At 35.9% G+C, this 19,905-nt stretch overlaps 1 protein-coding gene across 7 annotated transcripts in view; it reads right to left on the bottom strand.

Annotated features, from left to right (window-relative positions):
- Cdh8 (cadherin 8) overlaps positions 1–19,905 on the bottom strand; it is a 407,399-nt gene that overhangs the window by 9,500 nt on the left and 377,994 nt on the right. The gene's annotated exons all lie outside the window — the stretch shown is intronic.

Here is a 19,905-nt window from a genome sequence, read left to right as displayed (position 1 = left end):
CCGTCAGAATTTCCTGAAGCACTTCTCTTGAGATAACAGAAAACAGATTGCTACCAACTGGAAGAGAAAGACCGTAAATTTTAAATTTCTATAGACTCCTTTATGAATAGTTTTTAAATGGTCAAGAAAATGAGACATAGAAGGAATTCCATTTTGCATTAGTTATACAGAAATTACCATTGAATATTCAAAGCCATATCTATCTAAACTTAGGTAATATGCAATGCTGTGATTTAAGTCTGAAGTGAGATAAGTCCATGACAAGTGGCTGGTCCCACATTGACCCTATAGGTTTTATTATTTCAACTCACTTATGAACACTGTAGTCATTCATCATGTCCAGGAGAATGACAGTCACACCATGCATATTTTAATCTGTCCTTTAATCAATAAAAGACACATAAATATTCAGAATGAGAACCCTGATTGTTTCACAATAGTATTTAAGGACAAAAAAAGTACTTACTGAGCTGATATTATTTCGAAAAATTGGCTATTTCAATAGGGAAAAATGTTCTAATATTGACAAACTCACAGACATCAGAATACTGAGTTAAGTCATTATTGTAACCAAATGATACCATCTATGATTTCAAAGCTGTCTAATTTCTGGTCATCAGTGTCCTACTGATTTCCACAGCATTTAAATAAATGGACAAATATTCTACTCCAATGACTTATTATGTTGAGTCCTGCCATATAAAAACCTCTATTAGAATTTTGTAGAAAATAGAAATCATTCTCCAAAATAGATCCATAATTGCATGTAATTTACATTGTTTAAGATATAAACGGGCTTATAATGCTTTACTAGTAAGTACTCAAACAGAAAAGGCACTCTGATTTAATTATTTTTTTTTTGAGTTTCTTTTGGTTGGGCCTCATTATTTAGCAATTTGCACAGCAAAATAAGGTTTTCTCATAGAGTTAAGCGGCGATATACAAAATGATCCAGCAGTATCCTCCCCATGACCTACAAGAAAACACCAGTTAGCTAAAAGCAGGGCAACATTATTTCAACACAGTTACAGAATCCAAGGTTGTGTTACATCGTCAGAAAGCAATGACAAATCTGCACACTGTTAATTAGCATGGGAAATATTTGTTTGATTACTTTGTGTCCTTTAGTTCAACACGTAAGATACAAATGTTTTTTCAATGCCACAGAATTAATAAAAATGCAATGAGGCTTTTTCTTTTCTGGTGACTGGAATGGTTGATATGAGGAAGTATTGCTGTGCTTTCTCTCCTTTAAGAAATCTGCAGTGGTAATTTAGAAATGGCAACAGAACTGTTACTCCCTGCAGAACAAGGTTGTGACTCTGGAAAACATGGGAGCCTCTAATTCTATCCTCTTACTTGCATTTCTGTACTAATCATCCATTTTCCATTTCTGTCGCTCTTTTCACATGCATGAAATTATTGTATAAAAGGAGTACAGGAGACATTCTACTAGGTTCTTAACTGTCAGCCCCAAACAGCATCAATTAGCTTCCTTTTTTAAAAAAAAATGTGTTTGCATATGTTATTGATTGAATTAAGTTTATTTTTAGTAACTGAATGAAATCTTCATTATAGAACATATTAAACCTATAAAAGAACAGTTTCCTGTGCTTAAATCTAATGCACATATACAGGTGGAGTGAATTTTCAAAAATATACATTTTAAAATCTCTTGTCATTTTTTCTTATAAATATATGTTGGGCTTTTATTTCATTAGTATTTTAACTTATATAATTCTGTCTTATGATTTGTGTTTTAAACATATGCACATTTTAGAATTAAAGGTTATATTGGGTAGTGTTAATCTTCTGGATTACAACATCATATGGAAATGACGTTTTCCATGATGGTAATTAATTTCCTCCAGGTTAATTATAGTCTAAGCTCTACTTTCCCCAATGATCTTGAATTGTCTCTCACAAAACAAGTACATGGGCTTTGATCCCTTCAGGAATCTATATGTTACTGTACTTCAACCAACATATATTTTTTTCAATCTTGCACCACTGGCATCCTTCCTAAGCGTGAAAGTATCATAAAAGCCTTGGTATGTCTCAGACCTTCATCTTCTACCATGTGCTTCTGCCTATCTGCTGTTCCCTGACAAATATAGAATGCAGAATGCCAGCCTCCATGAGAGCTCCTTTAATAACTTTGGCAAAATTTATGAAAATTGCAATATATTTTATATAATATGAAAAAATTTGGCGAACCTTAACAACTCTAAAGGCGATTAGTCTTTCCAAAGTCTTGATTTATTTAATTATTATATACGAATAAAATATTTTAATTTCAGGAACCATCACATATTTTATCTATTTTATTATTACTAACAATACATATTATTGCCAAAGTAAATATGTGTAAATGTATTTAGATTGTAAAATCTTATTGTCAGTAAACTTGCTGTTAAATAAATGTAAACTAATTTGTCGATTGCTTTTATTTTCGATAATTGAAAATAGCTTCTATTTAGTTTTCAAAGTATGCAGGCATATTTCATTAAAGAATTTTATGCAGTATGGGAGCAGGAGAAGTTCCTGTTAATGCCCATAAAAATTATAAACATCGGAAGTCCTAGGGAATTATTCAGTAGAAAATGTGTAGAAGTAATATGTATTTAAAAATAAATGAAAACATCCACATAATAGTCAAAACACTGGAAAAATAGGAAAACTTTAAAAGCAATGGGAAGCTCACATCACATCCAAGGAGATGGTTGTACGATTAAGAGTAGAATTTTCATACAAATATTGAATTATTAAACCTCTCAATCGATAATTTTATCCAGCACTGTAGTAATGCTAGATGCAAAATCTTATGTGTCTGTGTATCTCTGTGTGTGTGTGTGTGTGTGTGTGTGTGTGTGTGTGAGAGAGAGAGAGAGAGAGAGAGAGAGAGAGAGAACTCTTATCACACATATCAAAAAACTGAGTTTATTACCAGTATTTACTGTAGGGAGTTTTACACATCTTAATAGCAATGAATTGCAAATTATAATTCACTTGTATGCCCAAACCAAGAAGATCTGTGAAGATGATCACGCACTTTTAAAAGTCAGTAAAAGAGTGTAGTTTCGAAAGCAATTATATCAAAAATATCAATTTAATGTGTTGTGGGATATACCACATGAAAACAAAACTACAAAAGTAAAATGGAGTGCTCTAATATTCCGCTTTCAATAATGTAAAAGCAAAATAGAAAAGTTGAGCAATGATAAAATACCAATCCTTTTCCCACCAGAAGACCCCTTAACAACTGAAGAATAAATATTTCACTCAAGCACATTGTAAACATTCGACATTGAAGAGTGTATAAATCACGAAGTAAAGGTGAGATTAAAGCGAGCGTGCAGCGAAGCTTCTTTGACCAAATTATGTTTCCACCAAATAAAATCAGAAATCAGCGAGAGAAAGTAACTAAGATATTTTTAAAAATGCTTGGAGATTAAATAGTGTAGAACTCAATATCTAACTAGTAAAGGAAAATTTTATCAGAGATTTAGAAAATATTATGATAAATGGACATGTGCACATGATAACTTATGGATAGACGTATAAGTGAATATTCAGCAAAGAAAATTTCATGGGCTGCAACTCAAGGTATAAAGGTAAAATTTAAACTCAATTTGATCGTATTATGAAATCACAAAGAATTCATAGTAAAAGTTTAATTTTTCTCTCTAAGACATCTAGAAAAGAAGGGCAAACTAATCCTAATGTAATAGGAATATAAATCTTTAAGGAATGGAAAGTAAATGGATGAAATACAGGCTAAAATAACCAGATCTGGTCGAGTTTGGCAATTTCTTCCTATCTGTACGTTCTCCAAAGGTCAAGATTTCATTTATTTTTTAAGTGTTATTGCTTGAAATTAATTTTTATTTGTTTTATATTAGTCAGTTCCCTGAGAAGATTATGAGTACAAGAAGGAACATTTAGTCTTTGTACCTTGTTCTAGTTTTAGATGAAAAGACTTCAGATTTGAAGTACATGTGAAAATGGTTGATGGTATTGATTGCAAAATAGTTTTGTGGTTGTTGAGCGATGAATTTGCTTTTCTAGTTCTCTTGGTTTATTATATACTGTAATTCATCTTTCTAGCAATTTAAAGTTGAGGACATAAAGGAATACCCATTCTTTTCACTTTAAAGTTAGCTTCGATTTTACTATGCAATTAATGGAAACTTTGTTCTTTCCCTTGGATCTCTTGCATTTTGATATTGTCTTAACCTGCTCTCCTGTTTTGACTTTTGCTATTGTAATTTTTTTGCCTTTATCTGATCTTTTTGAGCAGGACAAATGTTATAATATTATAATATGTCCTGGTACTGACTTAGTGGAGGAACCAAGGATGGCTTATAACCTAGAAAACACATGAGACAAAAGACATAACAACTGAAATTGACATTCATGTACCATAAATAAATAAATGTAAATATCTTAACTTTAGTATTCATAATTTTATTTTTCATAATTTCTCATGGCACCAATCCCATTGTTTAGCCTGTTATATTTCCAATGACTGTAGGTTCAATAAAAATATTTGACTCATAACTGAAATCTATTTTAAATAGTAAAAAAAAAAATGAAGCATCTTTTAGGAATATCAGCCAGTCTATCCTCAGCGAATTTCTGCTACTGAAAACAAAACAAATAAACATGATTCTGGGAATATCATATTAATAAAAACAGATGTTATCATGTCTCTTAATATGTATATATATGAATATATTAATAAAGATAAAGTAATATAGAATGGTAGCTATAGAATATCTCTCTATATTTATGTGTAAATATATAGCTATCAATATATAGAGAGAATATATTTCTTTTGATATAGAAATACCATATAGCTACAGACTGAGAGAGACTGAGGGAGACTGAGGGAGACTGAGCCTTTAGAATTCTGCTTCAATTACAGGTTGGAGATGTTTTTTCCCATACATTACTATATGTACTTTGTCCAGTTCTCTCTCTCTGTGACATGTTTGACCTTCCTTCTTTTTACACTTCATCTGTCCTGCCATGTTTTGACCCAAGTATCTTCCTTTATCAGAAGATTTAGATTTTTATTTTGACTGATACTTTCTCTACCTCCCCTTTTCCACAGTTTAAATTGTGAATAATTTATGTTTTATCCTTTGTCTATACTTAAATGTTATGTCTTTTTGAATAATTTTCTCCAAATATCTCTAGAAAATTTAGTTGCTGGATCTTCCAAAAACATTTACATTTTCATCAGAACGCTATTATAAGAAATGATGTAGTAATGGGGATTTGATGGACACTGGAGATATGAGAATAGACCGAAACTTTCAGGCAACAAATAACCAATTTAAATGCATAATGAGTGCTCAGCAAATATTTGTTAGATAAACAAATGACTAAGTAACCAGGAGTTAGAGTCGCATTCATTTGTCTTCATATGGCTGCAAAAGGAAGATATAAGTGGTTCCAAGTAAATCAAAGACAGAGTTAGATTTCCAACGGCAGGAGAGCACACATAGCCTGTGGAAATTGAAGAGACTGACAGTTTCCAAATATTTCTCTGAGAATGCTTTATATCACAGAATGTGAGGCATAGATTGGAAATGCATAGGGGCAAGCAGGAAAGCTCAGAGAAGAAATAGCATAATTATGGGGAAAGGCCATCATATAAAATAGGTGTGCCACGGAATTCTCTTTTACTTGCTAAAAGTGGATACTGGCTGGTCCAATACCCTCAACGTGTAAACAACAGAGCCCTTCCTGGTCTGGCCTCCGTGGGAGAAGATGCATCTAACCCTCCGGAGATTTAAGGCCTCAGGGAATGGGGCAGTCTGGTAGGGGTGAGGTAATGGGCGGAATAGGGGGTTGGTGTGGGGGTTGGGGACATTCTTTTGGAGACAAGGGAGAGGAGGAATGGGATGTGAATCTGTGGGAGGGCAGACCAAGACAGACTAACAACTGGACTGTAAAATAATAAGAGTAATAAAAATTAAAAAAATAAATAATGTGGATTCTTCTATCCTCAGTGAGTAGTCTGCTCTTGACCTAGATTAATTTTTCACGTGATTATTGATAGTATTCCATCACCCAGAATTGGAAATCAATGGATATTTTCCCAGAAGTTTATATCTCCGTTTTTTTTGTTTTTGTTTTTGTTTTTGTTTTTGTTTTGTTGTTGTTGTTTTTTTTTGTTTGTCTTGGTTTTTTTTTTTTTTTTTTGTTCCTTTAGTAACAGCTGCATTTGTTCGGGAGTTGCTGTATTTCTTCCCACCAGATTCCTACATTGAAAAGAACAGAGCTGCTACATGTGGAGACGGAGACGCAGTTGATGCCATAACATTTGAGGACCTAATTAACCATCGAGATTAGAAATCTAGGAGAATGACAACCCGGCATTCTCTAGTCCTCAGTTTCTGTAGCCATGCAACACAACTCTCATGGGGGCGTCTAGGTGTCAGCCCCCTATTTCCCAAGAGAAGATGCCCAGGATGAAACCTTCCTGACCACTATCTCTATTGGCCTTCTTGTTCCTAAGAAATGATTTTCCCTCGTCCAAAGTGTAAGTCTGCAGAATGTTTATACAGTTTTGGGGGCAGATCATGACCCCATTGGAATCAGACTTACATTCCATGATAAAAAAAGAAAGAAATATGAAAGAAACATGATTTAAATAGATAAGTCGAAGATATCTCAGTACTTTCTCAGTATTATTTATAATGTTTACAGATAATTAGTTACATACATTTTCTATAATTTAATTTGCCTCTTGCATTTTGAATAAAAGTGTCGATTATAATCTCTGCTGATCTTTTGTACACAATCTATAATTTCAGATAAAATGGCATCAGGTCATATTATTCTGACAGCATCTAGAAAGTTCATATGTGGTGTTCCTAATGCCTAAAGAAGACTTTGGTCCAGGACCCATTCATTTGCAGACAAGGAGTTAATTCTTCTTCTTTTGGCAAGTATGGTTTAAGGGAAAAAAACAGGGAGGGGGTGCCACAGTTAAAGAAGGCTCTTGCTACCATTTATTACAAAATAAAGGGCTGAAGAGGTAATCAGTGGACATTGTGCCTTTTCGAGATATTTGACTTGCAAATTTAAGTCAAATTTTCTTGGTCCAGTCAAGTAAATGCAAATTGTTTTAACAAGGAAAGTGAGCGTGCGTTTAGGAAGCATGGACTGGAGTTTCAATTAAGGACTTATCATTAGGTTATAACTTTTGTTTATTTATTAAACACTTCACAAAGCAACAGAAACTGCAAAGCCTGTGCATTTTCATCATGGTAAAAGGATGCACTCACAGTGGCTAATAAAAGGGTATGAAGCTGATGTAATGTCTGCTATACTATACACAAACTTTCTGACTAGACATGTGGGAATACGGACGTATGGAAATAATTTCATAGTAACAAGTTCATGAAAAATAACTTTTTTCCTTTTTTTCCTTTGTTACTTTATTTACATTCAAATGCTACCCCCTTCACAGTTTCCGCTCCATAGACCCCCTATCTGCTCCCAGTCCCCCGGCCTCTATGAGGGTGCGCCCCCAGCCACCCATTCACTCAACTTTTTGTGAAACAAGTTTCCTCACCATTACAACTTTCTACAATTTCCCTTCAATGTGTACGTTCATATCATCTGCCACAGTTAGCTGTGCATTCTGAGACTTGTAACTAGACCCTTGTTTTACAATTCGCCGTTTTTCCTTTTCTTTCTTTTAAATTGTCCATTTTGCTACCTGGCATCTATCGTCTCAATGGTTACAGATTGACTCATTGCCAAATATCACCGAATAACACCAAGTAACCTAAGATCTTCAGTCGTAAAACAGCTATCTGCCTGGGTTTCAAAAGGGAACATCATCTGCGATCTCTTCGGAATCTCCTAGATTAACACCAAGTGTAATGTTTAGTCAACAGTCTACAATTACACATAGAATGAATTAGCACTTTTTTTAAACATAGGAAAACACACTGGAAGCTCTTTCTGCATCACAGCTCCTTCAGCGCCAGGGCTCTATAAATATCTAGCTAGTTGTCATTTGGGAATGGAAATGTACAGACAGTAGGCCATAGAAACATAGGCAGGTTCTAAGGTTTTCTGCTTAAAGAGGAGGACTATTCATTTCTAAAGCATTAATATAAATAATTTTACATCATATAAAACTTAATATAAATAATTTTACGTCATGTAAAAACTAAGATGGTTTTTAATGGTATAGTGCCAGGAAATGACTGTGCCTCCTATTTTTATTGTCCTGGATTTTCATGTCTTCACTGTGGTGATTGGTGAAACATTAGATTAATGCTATTTTTGATGGTTTCCTGAACAATTATGCCAAAACCCCAATCTACAGAATTTACAAATGTGATCTTACTTGGAAAAGAGTCTTCTTCGTAGGTAACTAGCTGACTTAAAATCGTGAAGTACGGTATTCATGTGGGATTCCTCAATGAGCTCTAAATCCTGTACCACCTGTCTTTGTAAGAACGTGGAAAAATGAAATTTGACAGAGAGGAAAAGACGAAACAATAGAATACCAGAGGCAGAGATGGAAGGATTTGGCTCCAAGCCAAAGGATGCCTGCAGCAACAGAGTTGGGAGAGAGACTGGGTTTTCTCACTGCCTCTGGAGGGAGCCTGAGCCTGTTAGGTATTTGTTGTCAATGTCCCCCTGAGCTAAAAAGAAAAAACCTACTGTTTTATCTGTCAGGTTTAATGCATCTTTATAAAGTGAATGCAATCAGCTATTCTTGCTAAATCTGTGTCTAATTTTCCCAGCAGGACAGGGAATCGATGTGGGACCCCTCTCCCATTATACATTTGAGGAGGATTCCAAAAGATAAAGTGAGTGGTTCAAGGATTTTCATCTGAAATCTGGGATATATAATCATGCTCAGTGGATTTTGCGCGATGTTTCTTTGTCCCCATTGAACAAAACTTGTCTCAAAAAAAAAGTGGTGAAGATGGTTCTAAACTATGTTTTATTAAAAAAAAAACAAGGACAAGAATAAATGAGAAAGAGCAAGCAAGAAGCCTTTCTATCTCCGCCTGCTGTATACATAAGTGAGGGGAAAAAAGAAATGGTCAAGGTCTTTGGTGGATGAAAGTCTATGATTTTCAAAGCGATTACAAAGACACCCGGGACTGAAGCGATAACTCTTCCTGTAATGCACAAGATGTCTAAATAGGAAAAGATGAGACTGGATCTTCAGTACGACACCTGTGTAGGCTGAGCCAGTAGCTACAGCCACTAGGAAGAAGAGGGTTTGCCAAATTGATGAGCTCTGAGCTAGGTGGCTCTCAAAAATTAAGATGGATGGTCTCCGTGATAGAGTTCAACAACTTGGGGTGCTCGTTATCAAGCCATATAACCTGAACATAATCTCTGAAGTCTGCATAGATGAAGCAAAGAACCAGTTCTTCTGGTAACTGCACATATGCTGTGGTTTACACATTTATCTGAATACACAGAGAGACAGACATACGTACACACAGAGAGCCAGACAGATAAAAACAGAGAGACAGAGAGACAGACAGAGAGACAGAGAGAGACAGAGAGAGACAGAGAGAGAGACAGAGAGAGAGACAGAGACAGAGAGAGAGACACAGAGAGAGACAGAGAGAGAGACACACAGAGAGAGAAGGAGACAGAGAGAGAGAGAGAGAGAGAGATAGAGAGAGAGAGAGAGACAGAGATTGAGGAAGGTATTCAACATCCTTCTCTGACCTCTTCATGTAGATCTACACAAAAGTGTCTTACATATACATACAACATGTAACATGCAAATAATTTAAGTAAAGAAATGACAGCTAAAATGCTATCCAACATAGAATGGTGTACTTTGATAGAACATTACACAGCTTAGCATAATTACATAGGAAAACAAAAGAGCATATTATAAGATACTAGCCAGAACTCCATTATGAACCAGTTAGTCATCCAGAAGCCACATATGAATATAAGTGTCACTTAATTCAGTGTCGATGTACGCTCTGCGACCCTGTTTCAGGTGTTAAAATGTGCTGGCATCTCCCTTGGACTTCCTTAAGCGTTGTCTTTTCCACCAATGCTCTATGCATAACTCTTTTACAGACTCCTTGATGCTTAAGAGAAAGGTAGACTATCTCACACAATAGCCACACTCTTTCTTGAGTGGGGATTTTAAAGCTTTCAGAAATATCAGCATATCTGAAAAGAATATTTTAACTACTCAGCCTTTTCAAGAATGTACAAAATACACATTCAGGATACAAATTTCATAGAGAAAACAGACACAAACCATATCCAGCTCTTTACTGAACTGAACCCTTGAGAAGCTCTCAGAAAATAGCTTACTGTCATTAACGGCCACAGCATTAGAAATCTACCATAAGCACATTCGTTTTTCTCTTTATGTGTTGACTAACATATAGTAAGGAGTTAGAAATCATAGATGAATTTGTTTTGCATTGTAGCTAATTTGTGTTCATTCGAATAGATGATAAAAGATATACAAAGGACCACGGTAAGATTTACTTTAAACTTGCCAAATTAAATGTGCTTTTATTTAAGTGAAGCACACGTTGCTCCCAAGATATTGAATATTTAAACCTTAAAGGTAAGTCTAGAGTATGAGAGAAAAGAGGAACCTGAGCTGAATTGTTATCCAAACAACTTGCTTTGATTTGAAAGACACACACTATCCATGAAATCACCACTTAGTTGGGTGCTGGTACACATTCTTCAACAAAACATGTAGAAAGTTCCCTTTGCATATATGAATACAAGGTATTTAATTTGCCTTTGACTTTATGAGGCAAGCACCAAAAATCTATTTTTTCCTAGCCAAATTGCCTTTCTTAAGTCAACACTGATACATTTCATTATTTTTTTCCTTAGTAAGCTGGCACCAAGTGCCTTCAAGAGGTCACTGACAGAGCAAAGCCTCCCCAGCACCCTACCCCACACAGTGCAAGGTAATGGACTGCTCCTTGTCTGACTCACCAACTGGGAGATCCTTTGAGGAAGAGATCCTACTCCTTATTACTCATACAAAAAAGCCTATGTGTGTTTTACTAGATAATCTCTATAGATTTCCCTTAATCCTTGTTACAGGAACTGATGGATGTTGGGGAAGATAAGATAGGATTATTAGTCTTGAAAACCTTTGTTCCAAAACTTAAATAAAAGGCTGTTATTGGCAAGATATCATTCATCTGGTGCTGTGCTCTCTACTTGTCATCCAGGACCTTTGACATGACTCCAGTGCTGTGAACTACCATTCACCTCTGAGCTGACTTTAAGTCTGAATCCTCAGCTAAAATTGAGAAAGGAACTTAGGTGAAGAGAGGCCTGAGAGCTGGACTTACAGTGGTTTTTTTGTTTGTTTGTTTGTTTTTTGTTTTCTGTTCTTTTTACAGTGGTAAAACAGAGAGAAGCATTTCTTCTCTTGATCCATAAACTCTGATGCTTCTATTCCTTGGTCTTTTTCTAACTGGTTTGGGGATTTTGGAATCTGGATTCTTATGTAATTTCAAGTGCCAAACGATCTTTTTGTAATTCCAACTGTATATATTTTTCACTTTTATGTTGAGACTGTCCACTAGAGTCTTCAATATTATACGTTCAACTTTAAAATATTGAAACTAATAGTACCTGTCTCTTTGATTCCCAGAAGGAAAAGATTTCTTTCGTAAAGTCTTAGTGACTGTGATATACACGTCTCTCCAGTTACACACAGGAATATCAAAATGTCTATAGGAGGAACATATATCACCCTTCAGTAATCAGCTAAAACTGAAAAATCCTTTAGGAACCAGTAAATAGAGAAAGTAACCTGAGGATTTTGAAGTACATAATTTAGAAATATTATCAGATGCTTGATGTTGTGTGTATGTAAACGTATAATGTGGTGTTGATTAATATAGCCAATAAGTACACAGAGGACATCTGTCAAGAAGTGTGATTCAGTGTGTAACGGGTCCCTGTGACAAGCAATGCCTATATCGGTGTAAAACACACCTAATTTTGCACACTTGCCATGCAATGAAGGTGGCACTCATCGCTGATCTTGCACATGTCATTGCTTTAACTTCTAAATGAAGTGCAAACACACATCAGAACACCATAGTATATCTGCTTATACATTTAGCTAAAATACTAGTAGTAATTTAGACTCAATACTATCCAGCCCATGTTGGCATTTCCCATCCGAAGCTTGTCTAATTTTCACTTGTGCATGTAGAACATATTGACAGTAAAATTAAGATAACGTGATATCCATTCACTACATTAATTTAAATATAAGAACCCAAGAATGTTAAAGATGTGCATTCCTACATTTTTATCCTAAATCAACTGAATGAGAATATATAAAAATGGGCCCCGACCTTCTGCGTTTGAAATAATTTTTTATTTTTTATATAAAACCTAGGGAGCTTGGGACTCACTTTTCCTCTTTAGGTGTTAGCAATAGTTAATGGCTTTCCCCAAGCTGTCTGAGGCTTCACTAGGAAAGTGATTATGTTCTGGGTTGTGTAATCCAGCAGGGGTAGCAGCTGACAGTAGTTTTCCTGCATAATTCCTTCTTTCCTGGTTTAGTGGTAGAATAGCTGCTAGTAAAGGCGGGAAATGATGCAAGAAAATGTGGCATCCTGCAGGGAGCCGAAGACCAGTGTTTGTCCTTGAATCGTTTTAAAATTTAATGTGTTATATTAAAACAGCTTGGCTAAACATATATCTCTGGGCAGAAGTCTTCATATACAGTGAAGGCGAGAGGATGGAAGGCCGCTATGTAGATAAAATTATCATTCAAGCAGTGCTTACATTATCATTCCTACCAGGCGGCTGAGAGCGGCATGTGCTTTTGTATCTCAAGATTCATCCTCTTTCTAGTGTTGGAAATAGTGCTGTTTTGATCATTCGAAAATGACTTTACATTAAAGGTCAAACTGATTTGCTTTTTCCTTATATTCACCCACATATTAACAGGTTAAAAGGCAGACGAAGAGAGCAGAAATGAAATGATTGGAGAACGAAAAGATACCTGTGTAGGTCACCCTTATGATTGAGGCAGAAATCACACCAGACTCATTCAAACTCTTTTTTTATTGAAAATGTAATCTGATAAAATGCCCTATTGTTATATATTATAGAGAAATCTGAATACATTTTTGAAGTCATGCATGATTTCATTTTAATACTTTTTAAAATAAAAGAAGGGATTTTTGTATGAGTCTTTTAAAATAGTTTCAGATGATATTTGATTTCCCAGTCTTGCTGTGCCTAGTTGACAATGGACATGCCCTACCCCCTCATACTGAGCAAATTTATAAAGGTCCCTAACTCTAAATTCTTTACAGTTTTTAATCCTAGAAGCAATATTTAACAAACTCGGGAAAGTTTAGGGAATATCATCTTATTTCAGGCTGACTAATTCCTAAACACTCATGTGAAGTTTCGCCAGTTTTTGGTATGTATTTTAGAAGTCTTTTGAATACAGTATTGTGCTATTCTTGAGCTGTCAAAGCATCCAAGATTGTGTTTTTATCCCAGTTTCATGACAACGAATATACTAATTCACTGAGGGGGAAACATGTCAAGGAAATTCAGAGACCAATGTGAATATGGCAAAAGGTCTCACAATAATGTGATAAAAGTTCCCTAAGAACAAGACTGGAAAGGAAATGGTGAATAATTTGTTAAAGAATATATTCATATTCATCTTAAAGGAAAATCTACATCTAAGACTAGCCTCTGCAGGCTCTTTGGTTGTTAGTTCAGTCTTTGTGATTCTTCCTGGGACCAGGTTAGCTGACCCTCTTAGTCTTGCTGAGCCTAGATGTTTCATGGTGGGGTTGTACTCCATGAAGAGAATGGAGGCAGTAATGGGAAGAAGGATTTCTAAGTGTGGAACTGAGAGGACAGGAGTGAGGGGACTGTATTAGGGATGTAAAGTGAATTTAAAAATTATTAAAAATAAAAGAAACTCAATCTCCACAATAAAGGTAAAAGTTCCTGGAATAGTATATACCAGTATCTTGTAATTTATGAAGTGATCTACTATAAGTGTAAAATAATTACATTAAAAATTACTCTGTATGGTGGCTTGAATGAGATTGGCCCCCATAGGATCATATATTATAATATTTGGACACTAGGGAGAGGAGTGACATTGTTTGAGAGGGGTTATAAGGTGTGCCCTGGTTAGACTAGGTCAGCCTTTTTGGAAGAAATGTGTCACCGGGAGTGGGGTTTGGAGTTTCAAAGCACACGCCAGTCCTAGGGTCTCTTTCTGTTTCTGCTACCTACAGGTTAGGATGTAGGACTTGTAGATAGTTCCCCAGCACTATGTCTACCTGCATGCCACCACCATAATGAAAACTGCCTAAACTTCTGAAACTGTAACTGTTGAGCTGGAAGTACAAATAAGGGCACGATAGCTGAGGCAGGCTTAGAAAAGCCCAGCCATTGAGCTAAAGCATATCAAATATGAGCTAATGTGTGTGTGTGTGTGTGTGTGTGTGTGTGTGTGTGTGTTTCATCCTTAAATCTAAGGTAATGAGGGCAGGGCTGGTAGCATGGTCCACCTGGAGCTTAAAGCGGAGTAGTAGGAACTACACCCTACAAGCTATAAAATCCATGTCCTAAAACAGAGACGTGTCTTCAAGATATACTGGTGCAATGGTGGCATAATTGTTTAGGGAGTAACCAATTACTACTTTTTAAAGTTTCTTTTATATTTATTTTTTTTTTTAATTTTGAAGGGAAATTCCATGAGACATTCCTGACCCTGTTAAAGTGGCAAAGTACTTGAGACTAGGTAGGTCATGTGCTAGGGGAAAGTTATCTACTATTGTACTCTTTTTTTTCCTTTTTTTTTTTCTGGATCTGGGGACCGAACCCAGTGCCTTGTGCTTGCTAGGCAAGCGCTCTACCACTGAGCTAAATCCCCAATACCTTACTAAAGGAACATAGCAGTAAAATTATTCTGAATGGCATATTTCTATATCAAAAGGTCAGAGTGTCACTCATCTCTCATCGAAGGAGCTACATATAGTATCTGGTAATTAATGGATACCCACAACTGGTCAATATGACAAGAATGAGATTTTGTTCCATTCATTCCTAAACGGTATGTTTTCCTCAAACTAGTTCTCCCAACTTTCAGGAATATATTCTGAAAAGGAGAATAGAAGATTGTAAGAACCAGAGATGTTGGATGATTCTAAGAAAAATGTCGTCTTCCAGAAACTTAGGACAAATATACTTTTGAACCCCAGAGACTGGAAGCATGTATAAGACCTGCAGAAACTCAAAAGGGTTTAAAAAGCTCAGTACTGAGGAGCAGAAGTGGCCTAAAGTCCCATTTCTCACCAAAGTATACTTGTAATTGAAACATCCTCTAAAACACGTCAATCACATTTCATGACAGGCCCAAGGATCAAGAGTATTTGGTTAATTCAAAACAGAGTGTAGTAATGTGTTTGCATGTGTGTGTGTGTGTGTGTGTGTGTGTGTGTGTGTGTGTGTGTGTGTACTTTATGTTTTATGTTGTTTGAATATTTTTCATCTTATTTTTATTTTTACTTTATTAACTTTGATTTCTTAGGGATGTTGTTTTACCTTTAGAGAGAGAAAGAGACAACATTAAGTAGGTGAATAGGAACATAGAGTATCAGGTAGGAATTGGGGCAGGAGAAATAATATAATATGATTAGAGCATATAAAACCTCTTTAAACTAATTTTTATATTAAAATATATTAAATATATTAAATGCTCAAATGAAAATGTATACAAAAGAAACCACTGAAAGTACAGACTGTCGAATGGGAAGAAAATTTACTCACTGTACAATACGGACTAATATTTGGAACATATAAAGCCTAAAATAAATTAAATATCAAACCTCACATAGTTTTTTGATTAATAGCTCAATTAAATGTAAAAACAATAATACTTCTCAACTAACAAGGCTGTTTAAAAAGACCAGAACAGCCAAGATGCCAATGGACATGCTGACAAGTATAAAGAAAATGTAACTGAGTCTAAAATCTAGGCATTGAGTACAGGAAATTAAGGTACACTGAGAGTTAGAGAAGTGAACTCCCTCAAGGAAGAATCCACCAATTGCCTAACCAAATAGTCAGCTCTGAAATAATACATACAAATAACATGCCTTGTTTACAAATTTTAGAAAAAGTATATATCAACAGTTAAAGCAAAAACATGCCATGAATTTGAGAGGGAGAAATTTTTTCCGTGGAGGGGGATAGTGCTTATAAAAAGGGCTAAGGTAAAAAGGAAATGGAGAAAATTATGTAATCATGTTTTTGTAAAAAATACATCTACATATGAAAAAGAAGTTTCATATCTCTAGTCATCTGAGAAATGCAAATAAAATTGCATTTAAATTTCATCTCATCTTAGTCACAGCTTTCACTCAAAAATGATGGTAAAGATGGGCAGCAAAAAGGAATGATTCCACATAGCCGGTAAACATGGAAATCAGTCCAAATACCATGGAATTCAATATGGAAGCTTCTCATAGAAATCAGTATGTGTGGGGGTGGGGGGCAGCCTGTATGGGACTAGCTGGAGAGCTGGGACTGGGGAGGCTAACCAGGAGTCTATTGGCTGACTCTAATTGAGATCCCTACCAGTGAAGGATATATAGACTGATAGGACCACCTCCTGTAGCAAGTCAGGACTTCCGGAGGATGGAAAGGGCTATCAACCCACCCACAAAACCTTCAACCCAAAATTTGTTTTCCCTACATGATGTGCAGGGATAGAAATGGAGCAGAGACTGAGGGAACATCCAACCAATTTTGCCCCGAATTGAGATTCACTGCATGTGAGAGAGTCAAATCCTGGTGTCATTAATGGTACTCTGCTATTCTCGCAGACAGGAACCTAGCATACTTGTCTCCCGAGAGGCTTCATCCACCAGTGGATGGAAACAGATTCAGAGAAACACAGCCAAACATCAAGAACAGCACGAAGAGTTTTGTGGAAGAAAAGTGGATAGAATTGAGCAAGCCAAATGAGTCAAAAATGCCGTAAGAAGACAGAGTCAACTAACCTGGACCCATGGGGGCTCACAGAGATTGTACCACCATGCAGGGAAATGGACCTAGGCCCTCAACATATTTGTAGCTGATGTGCAGCTTGGTCTTCAAGTGGGTGCCTTAAGAGCAGGAGCAAGGGCCATCTATGACTCTGTTGCCAGCCATCAGATCCCCTTCCCCTACCTATATTGCTTGTTTGGGCCTCAGGGGAAGAAATGCTTAGTTCTGCTGGGACTAGATATCCCAGGGTGAGGTGGTGCCCATAGTTATTATGGAAGATTTCAGAATTACTCAATCACGGAATCAACCTCAACTTTTTTTTAAAGATTTATCTATTTATTTCATGTATGAATACACTGTAGATATCTTCAGACACACCAGAAGAGGGCATCAGATCCCGTTTCAGATGGTTGTGAGCCACCATGTATGTGGTTGCTGGGAATTGAACTCAGGACCTTGGGAAGAGCAGTCAGTGCTCTTAACCACTGAGCCATATTTCCAGCCCCCCAACCTGAACATTTAATACATGAATACATATACAGGATGGGAAGTATATGTACAAAGTAGAATTTTATTTAGTTATAAAATGTATAAGAAAATATTGATCACTATTTTCAGTGAAATAAGCCACACTCTAAAATAAAATAGATTTATCTCATATGTAAACTATAGATGTAATATAAACATGCCAATCTTGGTTAAGTATGCATATGTATAGATATATAATGTGAAAGTACAGGGATTATTTGTCAGTTAGGGGTTTGGGGAGATAGCAGTGGATATAGGGGGCAAAATTGGTCAAGTTATATCACATACCGGAATAATCAATTGTCTTTTTGAAGCACATTGATTTGTATATATGAATATAGACTAATGAAAAGATACTTATGCCATTTCAAGTTCACAATCGTAAAGGTATAGACACAAAGAAATTATCATGTAAAATCATACTCAAAATTGTAACTGAAAAGTATTTCAAGAAAATACTAGTCATAATACTTCTAAGGTGGTTATGTTAATACTAAACAAAAAAGATTGCAGAGGAATGAATATTATCAATAATAATAAGATGGTCTTATAACAATGAAAAGGTCAATTGAGTAAGAAGACAAAATAAAATTATATTAACAACTCCCAGGGGTATATCTGCCAGAAATACAAGGTGATTTTTATTTTAGAAGCTAGATAAATGAAAGGAAGCAACAAATAAGACAATTATACCATTAGAAGAATTTTATAATAATTAGCAACAATAAATATTAGCAATCTTTGAATAGATTCCTTTCAGTGTGGTGCACTTCAACTATGAAAATATCTTTTGCTTCATATTATACTTGTTGAAAGACTGACTTTTACACAAAAGCCAGCATCAAGGAAGGTCTTACTCCTTACTCCTGTACTCTGCTGCAGACCCTACTCTGCAATTAGGCTCTACTAACGGCTACAGATTTGACAGGATGATGTACAGTTCCTTACTCTCCTTGAATGACACTCCACAACAAAGGAAGCTTATAAAGATGCGCAAGATTAACAGCATATCATGGAAGTTCCCACAGTCTGCTGCCATGTGTACTCAGACGATCTTAAAATGAATGAGGGATAATCATGAGATGATGAGCTTAAAATACTCGTAGCATGAGTTCACTCATTGAACAGACTTTTGGAAATATATAGTTAAAATGCATGTTGACAATGCAAAGAGAGAACTGACTACCCAATTTATTCTCTGGCCCCCACAAGAATTACAATGCGCCCATGTGAACACACACACACACACACACACACACACACACACACAAACACACACACAGTGTGTGTGTAGAAAAGTGTAAAAAGAATAGATAATATATCTCTTTAAACTTCTGTCAATTCACCTAAATGAAAGCAAGTTTGGCAGAGAAGGGTGTTTTCTCTTTGAACTCCACACTTTCCTGTTTCACTAAGTCCCTTCTGCACCCGACTTTGTTTCCCTCATGATCTGGGATGAAGAGCATGGCATAGTCCAACATCGGTGACAGTTTGAACATGTCCTTGGCTCCTGTGTGTCACTGTTGCTTTCTTTATAGGGATTGTTCATTTCTTCTTCAAAGTCTTTCCCACTGGCAATCTCAAACTTTAATTCACTTGATATAAAAGGTGCTTTCCTCTAAGAAGTCTTGCACTCAAAATTTAGCCTTATACTATATGTATACTTGTATGGAATGCCATTCTACTCAGTAGATTTCTATTCACCTAATGAGCATAGTTCTCCCCACATGAGGTAAGGCATGCATTCCTCTCTGGCTTTGTATTAAGGGTATTAATCTCTTCTTTTGTCTGACACTACACATATCTTAGGTTGACAGTTAGGTTGTAACTTGGGAGAATACTCACTTTTTTTTTCATTCTTTCCTCTTTCAGTTACTGTTTCCTGAGAGAATCATCTTAAAGATAAAAGACTATATTTTTGAATTTTGGTTTAAGAGGACCTTAAGAATACTGCATTCCAGTATTTTAAAGTAAGCAAGGCAGGCAAGTAACGTATCACATTGCTTCTAGATTCAGGGAACAGAGAGTGCAGAATGCTGGAGCACATCTGCCTTTGTGATTGCATTTACTCTGCACTAGTAATTCCATGCCTGGTTGTGCAAAGCCAGTCCAAAACCCATGACTGGGAAGACCCTAAGCTCAGGGAAGAATGGACTAGTGTTTTGTCCAGATGGCCATGCTCTCAAACTGTCTTCTAAATATGGATGCCCTGATGAATAGATTCATGTTGTCCTCAACCTGGTTTAGAAAGGCTCCTTTAGATAATAGGTAGTGGTTAATGAGGACATTCACAAATAATCCACAGGCTGAGAAGTAATTGTTGCT

Source organism: Rattus norvegicus, chromosome 19 (assembly GCF_036323735.1).
Source record: "Rattus norvegicus strain BN/NHsdMcwi chromosome 19, GRCr8, whole genome shotgun sequence".
NCBI lineage: Eukaryota > Metazoa > Chordata > Mammalia > Rodentia > Muridae > Rattus > Rattus norvegicus.
Note: the sequence above shows the minus strand (reverse complement) of the source record. Positions and strands in the feature narration are given on the sequence as shown.